Consider the following 12,316-nt stretch of genomic DNA (forward strand, 5'->3'; position numbering starts at 1 on the left):
TTTTATGATTACAGCTAACAAAGATGATTTTTCACTTCTCTTTTCATACATGGTATATACAAAGCAGGATGAATTGTGGGAACTGTCCGGTTTACCACAGGATGCATGTGTGTGTGTGTATCTTTGAATGTGTGTTTATTGGGGCTGGAGAGGGCATTAAGATACAAAGAGAACAATGAGAGAGTTTTGTGGCAACACAAAACTCAGTGGAGTCTATATAATACTAAGTCTCAAACAGACTCTTCGACATGACCAAACTGAGGCTACTTGGCTAACGGAATTCAGGCACTTCTCATCAGAGTTATATTTCACACACTGATACCCTAGTACTCAGGTGGCTTCATGGAATCTTATTTCAGTGAAGAAACTTCCTGAAAGACCAAAATCTTGGGTTGGAGAAATCATAACAAGTTTGATCATCTGCTGTGCATGCTATATATTTATTTAATAAACTTTTTCTTGAGCAAAAAAATGACTGTGGATCTATGTTTATTTTCAGGGACCATGGAAAGTATTAGTTTATGTGGTCTTGGTCTAAGACTCAGTTCTCTTCCTCTCTTTTTCTTTAGCCAGTTAAAGCATGTATCTCTCCAAGGTCTTTATGGCCCAGGGCATGATTCCAGAACTTTACTGTACATAAGAATTAATGATGAAACTCGCTAAGATGCAAAGTGTTATTTGGGAGAGACAGAATTGTGACCGAGATTCTACATTTCTAACAATCATCCATGTGGTACCAACGCTATTGGTCCTAGGACCACACACGAAGTTACAAGACTCAACCAGGGGTTGACAAGCTTTTGTGAAGGGCAGGATAGTAGCTATTTTAGGCTTTGCTTTGACTACTCAATTATGCTGTTGTAGCACAAGGCAACCATCACAATACATTAAACGAATAGGTGTGACTGTGTTTTAATAAGATTTTGACACTGAAACTTAAATTTCAGATAATTTGCCAGGCATGGTGGCTCACGCCTGTAATCCCAGCACTTTGGGAGGCCAAGGTGGGCAGATCATGAGTTCAGGAGTTCGAGACTAGCCTGGCCAACACAGTGAAACCCCAACTCTACTAAAAATACAAAAATTATCTGGGCATGGTGGCAGTTGCCTGTAATCCCAGCTACTTGCAGGCTGAGGCAAGAGAATCGCTTGAACCTGGGAGGTAGAGGTTGCAGTGAGCTGAGATGGCGCCACTGGACTCCAGCCTGGGTGACAGAGCTAGACTCTGTCTCAGAAAAAAAAAAAAAAAAAATCAGATAATTTTTACATGTCAGTAAGTCATTTTAATCTTTTCCCCAATCATTTAAAAATGTAAAAACCATTCAGCTTGTGAAATATACAAAAGTGGGCAGTGGGTCAGATGTGGCCTGTGAGCTGTTTGTCAATACCTAATCTTGACAGAAGACTTGCTCTGTAACTAGGATTTGACAGCTCATCTGTTACTTCTGGTAGAGAAAGTAACAAATTTGTAGGAAATGTGTGCTCTCTTTGAAAGAGTACCCTTTAATTTTCAACTCCTAATCTGAGTCTGCCACCCTGAACCTAAGATTCTTTTCCTCACTATTTCAGAGGTAGAGTGAACAGGGACACCTCTTTTTTCAGGCGCTTTGGGTTTATTAGTGGTTTAGTAGCTCACACCAGTTAGGACTTACTTTGCCATTGATTTGGGGATAAATTAGAACATCATACCTTTTGCTAAGTCTTTTGTAATGTTTCAGCCTGAAATTATTAGAAATCTCACTAAGTAGACTGTCCATCTCAATGGTAACACTTAATTCCCCTCCTCTAAATGCCAATGGACTCAGAAAGATTCCACAAAACAAACCTATATTAAGAAAGAACTTCTTCAATTTTTTGTTCAATGATTTATCCCTATCAGCACAGAGAAAATGACATGTGTGCCTAGGGCTCTGGGATCTAGACTGAAATGGCCCATAGCAAGTGTGAAATTTCTTTGAAGTCTCCCGTTTTATCTTATAAATTCATGCATATCTTGCATTTTATTCCATAATATATTGGTGTTTGTTGTAATATAAGAATGTTTAAAATTGCTTCTCAGTTCACTTTCTTAAATTTTTAATGCTAAAAATGGAAAGCCCTAGGAAGTTGGCCTATGTTTATTCTGTTGGTTCACATACCCACTCTGACGTAGCTGTCTGTGTACACCGGTTTGAGAAGTTTAAACTTAACAGGAGTCACCAATTCTCCCTGGCAGAGAATATCTGGGACATAAAGTAGACCCTATGGGCTAAACAATTCCAGGTTGTGGCTCTCTACCTTCACCCGTCCCTGTTTTGTATGGTATAAGGGCACATGCATCACAAAGTTCACTGAAGGATTTCCTAGTTGATATTGTACAAGGTTGCCTTGGCATGATTGCTATATTAAACTTCATATTTTCTGTTCATATTAGGCATGGACTGATTCTACATCTTCAAATCAAATTAGCAATGAGGTATCTTTAATATGGTTAATAAGCCTACATGCATAATATAATGGATTGAAATAATCTGATTGTGTCAATAATTGTAACCTTAGTCTATATTCTGATGCCATATATTTTTAATTTCTCTTGTGCTATTTCCTTGGAAATGTATGCTCAAAGTTAGATTGCTTTGAATACCTAAATCTATGTTAGTTAATGCATTTTATAAAGTAGCTAAAGTTGGAATCAGTGGTCTGATGATGTTTTCATCTGTTTGCCTCTCCTCAGATTTTTTAAGAAAATACTCCATTCAAACCACTGAAGTTCTGTAAATGTGAAAATCAAGAGCAAGTCCATTCTTGTGACTAGCTTTCAAGTTTCATTTTCTTAAAGTGATGAGGTATTGGAGAAAGCATGGAAAAAGCTGGCTTCCAACAGGTAGACTGTTTAAAGCAATTTCTATGATTTTTTTAGCATTCCTAATTGGTTGTATATTATTACTCTACTGGCCTAGCAGTGTTTAAAGACTGTCCTTTTGAATGACTGTCAGAAACAATAGAAAGAGAACAAAGAGACTGGCAGAAGATGATGATTCAATGTTAATGGTGATGGTCTCCCAAAATTATGTGATTAAGGAAGTATCAACCGGGTGGATTACACAGAAGTAATAATTCCCTTCCCACTCTTCTATGATAAGCATCATTCTGATTGATGGATTATTAACCACAAGTTAAATCTGAAAGAAAGGCAAGACAACATTTAGTAAAAAATAGATTGGTCTCTTCAGTGGTGCCAAAGAGAAAGAGGTATTTGCAAATTTTCGCACCACATTGTTGTATCTAGAAATGAGTGCCTCCTTAAATTGTGTACTATAAGTGGCTTACTTGCCTCACTCTAGTTCTGGTCTTGATCCCATGAAACTTGACAACGGGGGAGAAATGTCTATATAAGAAAGAGACAGACTAAATATTTCAAACTGCTTAGTCTGGCTTCACATAGCCCTTTATGAATGGATATGAGTAGTCTCAACTTTTACTGCTGCAATGTATGTATGTATCTTATTATGATTCTACCAAATGAATGGGCCATTTGCTATCCCTTTTCTATAATTTTGTCTTTCTTGTCCCTTGACTTTTGTTTGTGAGCTTTATCATCTTAACCTTTGAAACCCTATACATTCACAAGGCAAAGATCCTCTTCATTACTGCCTCTTCCATAATAACACCCCTGTAGCAGACACTGTGTTGTGCCATCCAGCTTCCATCCTTCACTCCGACTTTGAGGACTTACTGTCCCAGCTACTAGGAAAGTTGATGACTGATTGCTAGTGACTAAAGCCTCCCCCCCCCCCAGAAGCTACCTGTTGCCAAAAAGACTCAACTTACTCAAAGTCTCATTCTCTGCCAAGGGACATCCTGCACCCAATGACTGGTCAATGTAGAGGTTAGAGAGTCTGGGCCTCTCGCTCTAATTCAGAACAAATTTTAACATGCAAATTTCCGCCGGGCGCGGTGGCTCACGAGGTCAGGAGATGGAGACCATCCTGGCTAGCAGGATGAAACCCTGTCTCTACTAAAAATGTAAAAAATTAGCCAGGCATTGTGCGGGGTGCCTATAGTCCCAGCCACTCGGGACGCTGAGGCAGGAGAATGGCGTGAACCCGGGAGGCGGAGCTTGCAGTGAGCCGAGGTTGCGCCACTTCACTCCAGCCTGGGCGACAGAGCGAGATTCCGTCTCAAACAACAACAACAACAACAACAACAAAAATGCAAATTTCTATCTCAGAGCCAGCTTCCTAAGGAATTCCTAGTTGCAATGGTTACTGTAAAGGTGGTCCATGAAAATGAAGCATAAAACGGAATTTTATAGTATAATTCTCCACTAACCAGCTAGCAATGAATATATGACCACTGATGGAAGGTAGAGCATTGATAGTCACTGTCATGTAGTAACCGTACAATTGTCAAATCTTTCATGAGCACTAAAATGGAATGGCAAAATGGTGGACGCAAATGCGTAGCCTAGGGTAATGTAAAATGCCTTTGATAATTTGAGGGAGAGTAACCATTCTAAGCACAATAGAGTTTAAGTGCCCTTGTTGGGCAATGGATGATTTGGTGAAAATCAATGCGTGGTGGAAGATGATTAATTATCCATTAAAGACTAAGGGTGAAAATCAGAGGGTAACATATAAAATTGGTATGATAAAAAAGAACTCATCTCTTGCAAACAGAGGGCAAAGAAGGGGAGAAGCAGGCCCAGGTCTCAAGCAGAATTGTAACAGAGCTCCAGAGAAGAATAAATTTGCAGCCCATAGAAGTCTGATGTGCCCTGATTGGGAAAGAGACGTGGGAAGAGGACATCTGTGCATCTGTGTTAATGCGATCATAAATTTATAAATCTCCAGATTCTCCTGAATCATTTGGGACTACAAAAGCTGTCTAGTCTTCCTTATTAATGGTTGGTGTCCTCCCCTCTTCCGCTCTCCCATACACACACACATCACTTTTCCTTGAAAAACAATGCATGAAGCACACCAACTCTCAGGATTTACCTCCCTTCCCATCCTGGTCACTAGATGAGGAATTGAAAAACTGCATCTGAGGGGCTGTATCCGGTCTGACACCTGTTTTTATAAATAGAATTTTTGCTGGAATTTGGAGAAAGATGTAAATTGTTCTCTGCCCCATATGAATGCCAAATATTTCTAATCCTCCCTTATGACAGGAATGGAAAAGAATGCTTACACCAGTTCAATGATACCAAACCATGTACCTGAGCAAAAATACTACATAAGCACATCAGCTGCATTTGGGAATACTACTTCATTGATTTGAAGCAGTCTAATATCCCCCTTTAGTATCTCTCTGTCTTTTGCTGTAGCCACATTTTACACACATGAGCTTTAGTTCTTTAAGTGTGCCATCTCCACCACAATTAAGTAATATTATTTTTGATTTACCATGTGGTCCTGGAGAAAAACAGTATTAGAGACTTCCACATGAACTTCGCTATTATGATAGCTTTTATCCTACAAGCCAAAGAAATAATATAGGTGTTCTTCCAAAAGCTATGTATATTTCAACTACATGTTTAAGAACAAGAGAAATGACCATGGGTGGATCCATGGATCCAGTGGAATCAATGTGAGCCAAACTTGTTCCAGCATTCTACTTATTATGTGGCCCCCAGTTGACCCTACCATAATCATGTATTAAGGGCATGATAAGGCTTTGAGTATCTGTGTATTGATGACAGATTATATATTATAATCAATCATCTTAAAAATGTTTCAGTTTTCCCCTCCATCATCAGTGTATGTATGTTTACTTGCATAAATGTTCATAGATCTTTTTTGGTAACAACTAAGAGTATCATTGTCACATATACTTCTTGTGATAGTACAGTGTCCTTTCTCATAAGAATTCTGCTTTTCCCTGCTTTTCTCTCAATCTATAGGTTTTGGGCCTGAAAATTGAGTTAAGTTCAGAAATAGATATACAATTAGGATTTTTTTGTTTGTTTGTTTTTTGAGACAAAGTCTGTCTCAGTCACCCAGGCTGGAGTACAGTGGCACGATCTTGGCTCAATGCAACCTCCATCTCCCATTCAAGCAATTCCCCTGCCTCAGCCTCCCAAGTAGCTGGGATTACAGGCATGTATCACCACATCTGACTACTTTTTGTATTTTTAGTAGAGACAGGGTTTCACTATGTTGGACAGGCTGGATTCGAACTCCTGACCTCAGGTGATCCGCCTACCTTGGCCTCCCAAAGTTCTAGGATTACAGGCATGAGCCACTGCGCCTGGCCATACAATTACGATTTTTTTCTTGGGTGGCTGCCTTCACTTTCCTGACCATCCATTCTTGATTTCTTTATTTATGTAAATTGAGAAATATTCTTTTTAGTAGCCTGTCTATCATGTTCCTAGGGAAGCCATTTTCAATTAATCAACTATGAGCTTCTTGCTTATCTGCCACCCTTCCTTCAGTTGCTACACCTACCTTGTTATTTATTACAGTGATTGTGTCCATATGAATCTGGTTTCTTTTTTCTTCAGAAATAGCACACCTACTGGAGAATGCCTCAAATTCATTCACGAGGCAACTTTGAGCAATGTACGTACCATCAATTTTATCAACCTATGCGTCCATTTACATGTTTTGTAAAAACTAACTTTTATGATAATATTGGTATTATTCCTTTGATTTACTTTAGACCAACATTGCTCTTTTTTACCTACTACTGATATGCAAATTATATGCTAATTTTATTCTTGCCTTTAGATCTGACATTGAGAGTTTGAATGTTTTATGGTCTGTTTTTTGTTCTTCAAAATGACCATCTGTAGCTATACAGATTTTTCATAACAGGTGAGGCAATAGCCTCAGAATTAGGCATTTATAACAAATAATTTATCACAAAGAACTTGATCATCTTGGCCATTGTCCTAATTACAATCCTTTTTCTGACAGTTTATAGCAGTTTGTAAAAATCATAATTTCTTTCAATAGTTACTGGTTACTTTCAGAAATGCATATAAATATTTCTGCTTCATTGACAAAGAGTTCCCATGTCTATGGCTCTCAGATTTTTAGCTTCACAAGCAATTGAAATGTATAGACAATAAGAACATTTTTTAAATTTTATAAATCACCAATTGATGAACAATATATGTATTATATAGATATATACATATACATTTAAAGTTAAAATACTCATTAATTATATCTAGAACAAATATTGCAAATAGTTAACATGAAACTGCGTAATATACCAATTCTCTTTTTTCTTTCCTACAGTTGGAGGCATGGTGGTTGGAAGCTCAGCCAGCCTTTCAAAACTCTGGTAACTGGAAGGTATAATATTCTCCATCTTCCAATAAGAGAGTTTCTTTCAAATTAAACTTCAGAACTAAGTACCAATGATGTGCTGGAGTCAGCTCATACCAGCTTACAAGGATCAATTAAGTTTTCAGAAATTTTCCAAGCAGACTTTTTAACCCAGCCCTTATTAAAAATTAAATCATAGAATTACACTTGAATAAACAATACTAAAAACAAAAGTAATCAATACTCAGAATGTATCACTTTATAATTACTACATTTTATATTATCTCTTCTGTTATGTATACTGTCTCTTGTATCTGTATGTGATATTACAATGGTGCCTTAATGCTCTTCTCTTTTATCTCCACTTTCAGAAATGTCACATTGATAGCATTAAACAAATAAACCATGTATGGGAGTGTTTACACCATAACAATTAGCAAATGCTACAAATCTACAAATCAGGAGTCTTTTTTGTTGTTGTTGTTTTTGGTGGAATACTAGTTGTTGACCATTTATCAGCATACCCCCCGCAAATCAAGAACTATGAAGCGATTTCATAATTTAGAGAAGGGGAGAAAAAACAGAGATTGCCCAAGGATAAATAGATAAACATACTATTTATACTCATTGACAGACTAATGAGAGAAGAAGTGAAGAAGCACCTAGAAAGGCCACGTATTGTTAAATCATGAATGATGAAACTGCAAAGAACCTTAGGGAACTTCTTGTTCAACACTTCAATTTAACATATGAGAAACCAGAAGATTTCCTAGTTACTCAATGGTTGAGTCAAACAAGATTCCAGGTTTAAATAGCAGAAGTGATCTTTCTTTTTTTTTTTTTCTTTTTCACTTTTAATTGCATTTATTTGAAGCTGAATTTATTCCCATGCCATAAGTTTTGTTTCTTCAATTTCTTCTAGGATGTATTTTCCTTTGTGAAATCTCTTCTTCCGGTTTAAGAACAATTTGTTCCTTTTCAGTAAAGATCAACAAGATGTGGTAGGGTGAGCTCATGTATGGGTTAATCCAACCATGAGATCTGTAAGTCTGGCAGAGCATCTTAGGTGTTTTATTCACCTGGATATGCTCAATGATCAGAGAATCTATGATACATTTAAACTCAAGTTTAGCATTACTCTCTGCATGATTTAAGCATGTGCATCTAAAATTCCGCAATCTTTTTGGGCCACCGACCATGTGTCCAGCCCCACTGCTTGGCCTGGGCACACCTCCCAACTCCATGATTGTAAGGTCGGTAATTGTGGTAAGGGCATTACTTTTAATGGCAAAAACTGCAAGTACTTTTGCATCAACCTAATAACATCTTTCAGATACTTGGTGGCTTTTCATGTAAGTGTAACCTTGATGTCCTGGGCAGTTTCACGAATGTTCTTAAAGTGAACATGAAGATTTGAACTTCTTGATTTGCATAATTTTGTGGGGTTTTCCGGATCAAGTATACAGATAAGTATATAAATATACTTAAAAGTAAATTGACTGTCTATTTAAATAATAAGATCTAAATGTATTGAACACTCATTATGTGTTAGGTTGAACAAATTGTTGAGTATTCATCATTATACTCATTTTATAGAGCGAACTAAAGCTCAGAGAATCAATATAATTTATCCAAGGTGATACAATTAGTAAGTAGCAGTTCTGGGTTTCAAAACCAGTACTTCTTCACTCCAAAGCCTGTTTATTTATTTCCTTCCATCTTCCTCCTATGTCATTTTATCTCTTAAAACTTCATCTACAGAAAAAAAAATCAGTAAAAATATTGCCAGAGTTGTATAAAATTTCTAGATCATATTTGTGCCTTTTGGCATTTTAGATCATCCAAGCAAAATTAAAATGTCAGTCATTTTCAAGGTCACACATCATTGTAGATATTTGTCATTGTCATGAACTGTTTAACCTGGAGGAGGTCCAGAGTAAACTTTAAAGTTATCTTCCAAATGATGGATATCCTGGACTAAAATAAAAGAACTTGGGACAGTGTGAGAGAACACTCAAGATAACGAAATGTGGCATCATTAGCACTCTAGCAAAGTAACAAGCAAACTGACAGCACAGAAGAACAGAAAACTCACATATACTCCATTCTATTGTACTTTGGTACAGCAAGAAAGAAAAAGGAACTAGAGGCAATGCAGAAAGGCTGGCAAATTTGAAACAAATTAAAGGCAATAACCTTAAATATAGTGATAATAGGTCTGTGGGATTCGCTACTGTAGGACATCTTTAAATCAAATAACAATGCTGGACTATGGAGTGGATAATTTAATGACCAATAACCTTGTTGGTGTTTTGGCTGAAGAAGATACACAACATCTCATGAGCCTGATCTGATCAGCCCAAGGGCAAGGAAAATTTAATTTTCCCATGAACCAGATAAAGTATTCATCAGAGTAACTAGAGCTTGCTTCTTCATATTACTGGGACCTACTTTTGGACTGAATTCCTAGCTCAGGTATTAAACATTACTGTGCAATGGGCCCCAAAGGAAAGTGATAGAATGGTGTCAGGGTAAAAGATAACTTTAATTTCCTTCTCTACTAATGGGAGTAAATTGCATTGAACCATTCTAATACCCTCCTCTAGTTGACAAAATTTACTAAATAACTTGCTCAAGGGTAGAATTCCAGTTTGTGACCTTAGGAAGATAAAAAACATTAACCAACATGATTGTTTTATGTATAATACTAAAAACAGATAAATGTACAAGCATACGTACACAAAAGCTGTCCATCATTTTTTTTAACTATTGTGTCCTGTGGCTCATTCCATCTTAGCGCATAAAGATCCAGATTATTTTTAGTCCGCTTACTATTTTACAATATAAATAAAAAGTTTACATTATGAAATGCAGATCATTATAAAGAGCTCCTCTGTGAAAATATATTTATGCCCCTTTTTAAACCATTAATAACAAACATTATTGTATGTACATTTCTGTTAGTATGTGCAAATATATTTATATAATAAGTCCCTTTGAATGGAATTACTAGCTCAGTGGGTACATGTATTTTCAGTACTGATAGATGTTACTGCTACATTGTCCAGAACAGTTACACCAAATTGTATTCCCACCAACATAACGTAAGTGAGAATGTATATTTCCCTCTCCAGACCAACTTTTTGATATTTTTTAACCTGTTTAGTGAAAATAGTAATTATTTTTCCCTTTTTGTGATATTTAATGGTATGTGAAGCTGAGCACCATTCTGTGTTACTTCACCATTCAAATCTTTAATTTTTTTTCTATTTTTGTAAAGGCATTTCCCTTATGGATTTGTAATTATTCTTTAAATATTTAGTATATTCGTACTCAGACTTTCTAGGCATTGGTTTTTGTCTACCTATTTTCAACATCTTTTAATATGATTATATGCAATAAATTACCCTGCCCACAAGGTACTAAGATATTAAAGAGTTAAAAATAAACATTATTTGGCTAATGTGAGTCTTTTTTGCTATCAATAATAATAGAGATGAGATGCAAGGGTGTCAGTGCCAAATATCTGGAAAAGGAAAGATGAAATTAATCACACTGGGACAAAATAAATGATAAGTTATTTATTTATTTATTTATTTATTTATTTATTTATGTATTTATTTTAGAGGCAGGGTCTCACTCTGTCACTCAGGCTGGAGTTCAGTGGTCTGATCGTGGCTCACTGTAACCTCAAATTCCTGAGCTCAAACAATCCTCTCGCCTCACTCACCCAAGGAGCTAGCACTACAAGTGTGTGCAAGTGTGTGCCACCACCATGCCTGGCTAATTTTTTTAGGTTTTTGAAGAGACAAGGTCTCCCTATGCCCAGGCTCATGTCAAACTCCTGGCCTCAATTGATCCTCCCACTTTGGCATCTCAAAGCACTGGGGTTACAAGTATTAGCCATTACTCCCAGCTGCTGGCAAATTTGTTGATTTATTCACCTATCTATCTGCAGGTTTATTCAACAAACATTTTGTGAATACTTGCTGAGTGTCTGTTGTTTACTAGGTCTAAGGACAAAATCATTTTTACTAACCATATTTAATGTATTTCTAAGTAGTTCCTAACCACAGAAAACATAATCGAGAAAAGTTTTACATCTTCAAGATGTCTGTGATTAATTAATGTTTCTTTCTCTTTGTGTCCGTTAGGAATGAATTGAGATTCTGATAAGAATTCAAAATAAAAGCAGAGATTTATTTTCTTTGAGGGAGACTCTCACATAAAGTTTAGAGGTAGGCAACCCAGGTAGATATGGTGTGTTTGGAGTTATGTTGTTTTCCTGTCATCTTTGTTCATGATTTTCATTTTTAATTTCCTTACGGTCAAAATATGGCTGCTGGACCTTTAGCCATCATAACTGTGTTCCAGACAGCAAGCAGAAGAAAGCAGCTATGAAGAAAAGAAAAATGACCTTCTTTCAAAGAAGTCAACTCCTCTAGGAGATTTTTTGAACTTCCCACTCGGTGCTTGTCATTTTGATTTCACTGACCTCTTTATTATCAAAGGAACTTAGGAAAATAAGTTGTTATTATCAATGTTGTTGCTTTTACTCTTTTTGCTTAGCAAAAGAAAGATGGGAACACACCGATAGTGAAGAACAAGATAATGGAAGTTATGTAGCCAACTCTATCCCCACTATAGATTAAATTGTTCTCTAGGACAGTAGTCCCCAACCTTTTTGGCACCGGGGATCAGTCTTATAAAAGACAAATTTTCCATGGACTGGGATGGGGGGATGGTTTGGGGGTGATTCCCATCTGGGGGTGATAGGAGGCAGTGACAGATCATCAGGCATTAGATTCTCATAAGTAGTGCAAAACCTAGATCTTTTGTCCCTGCGATGCACGATAGAGTTCACGCTCCTACGAGAATCTAATGCCTCCACTGATCTGACAGGAAGCAGAGCTCAGGTGGTAATGTGAGTAATGGGGAGTGGCTGTAAATGCCAGTGAAGCTTCCCTAGCTCACCTCACCTGCTACCCACCTCCGGCTGAGTGGCCTGGTTCCTAATAGGCCATGAAGGGGTACCAGCACCGGTCCATGGCCTGGGG

The sequence above is a fragment of the Gorilla gorilla genome, chromosome 17, assembly GCF_029281585.2.
Source record: "Gorilla gorilla gorilla isolate KB3781 chromosome 17, NHGRI_mGorGor1-v2.1_pri, whole genome shotgun sequence".
NCBI classification, from domain to species: Eukaryota; Metazoa; Chordata; class Mammalia; order Primates; family Hominidae; genus Gorilla; species Gorilla gorilla.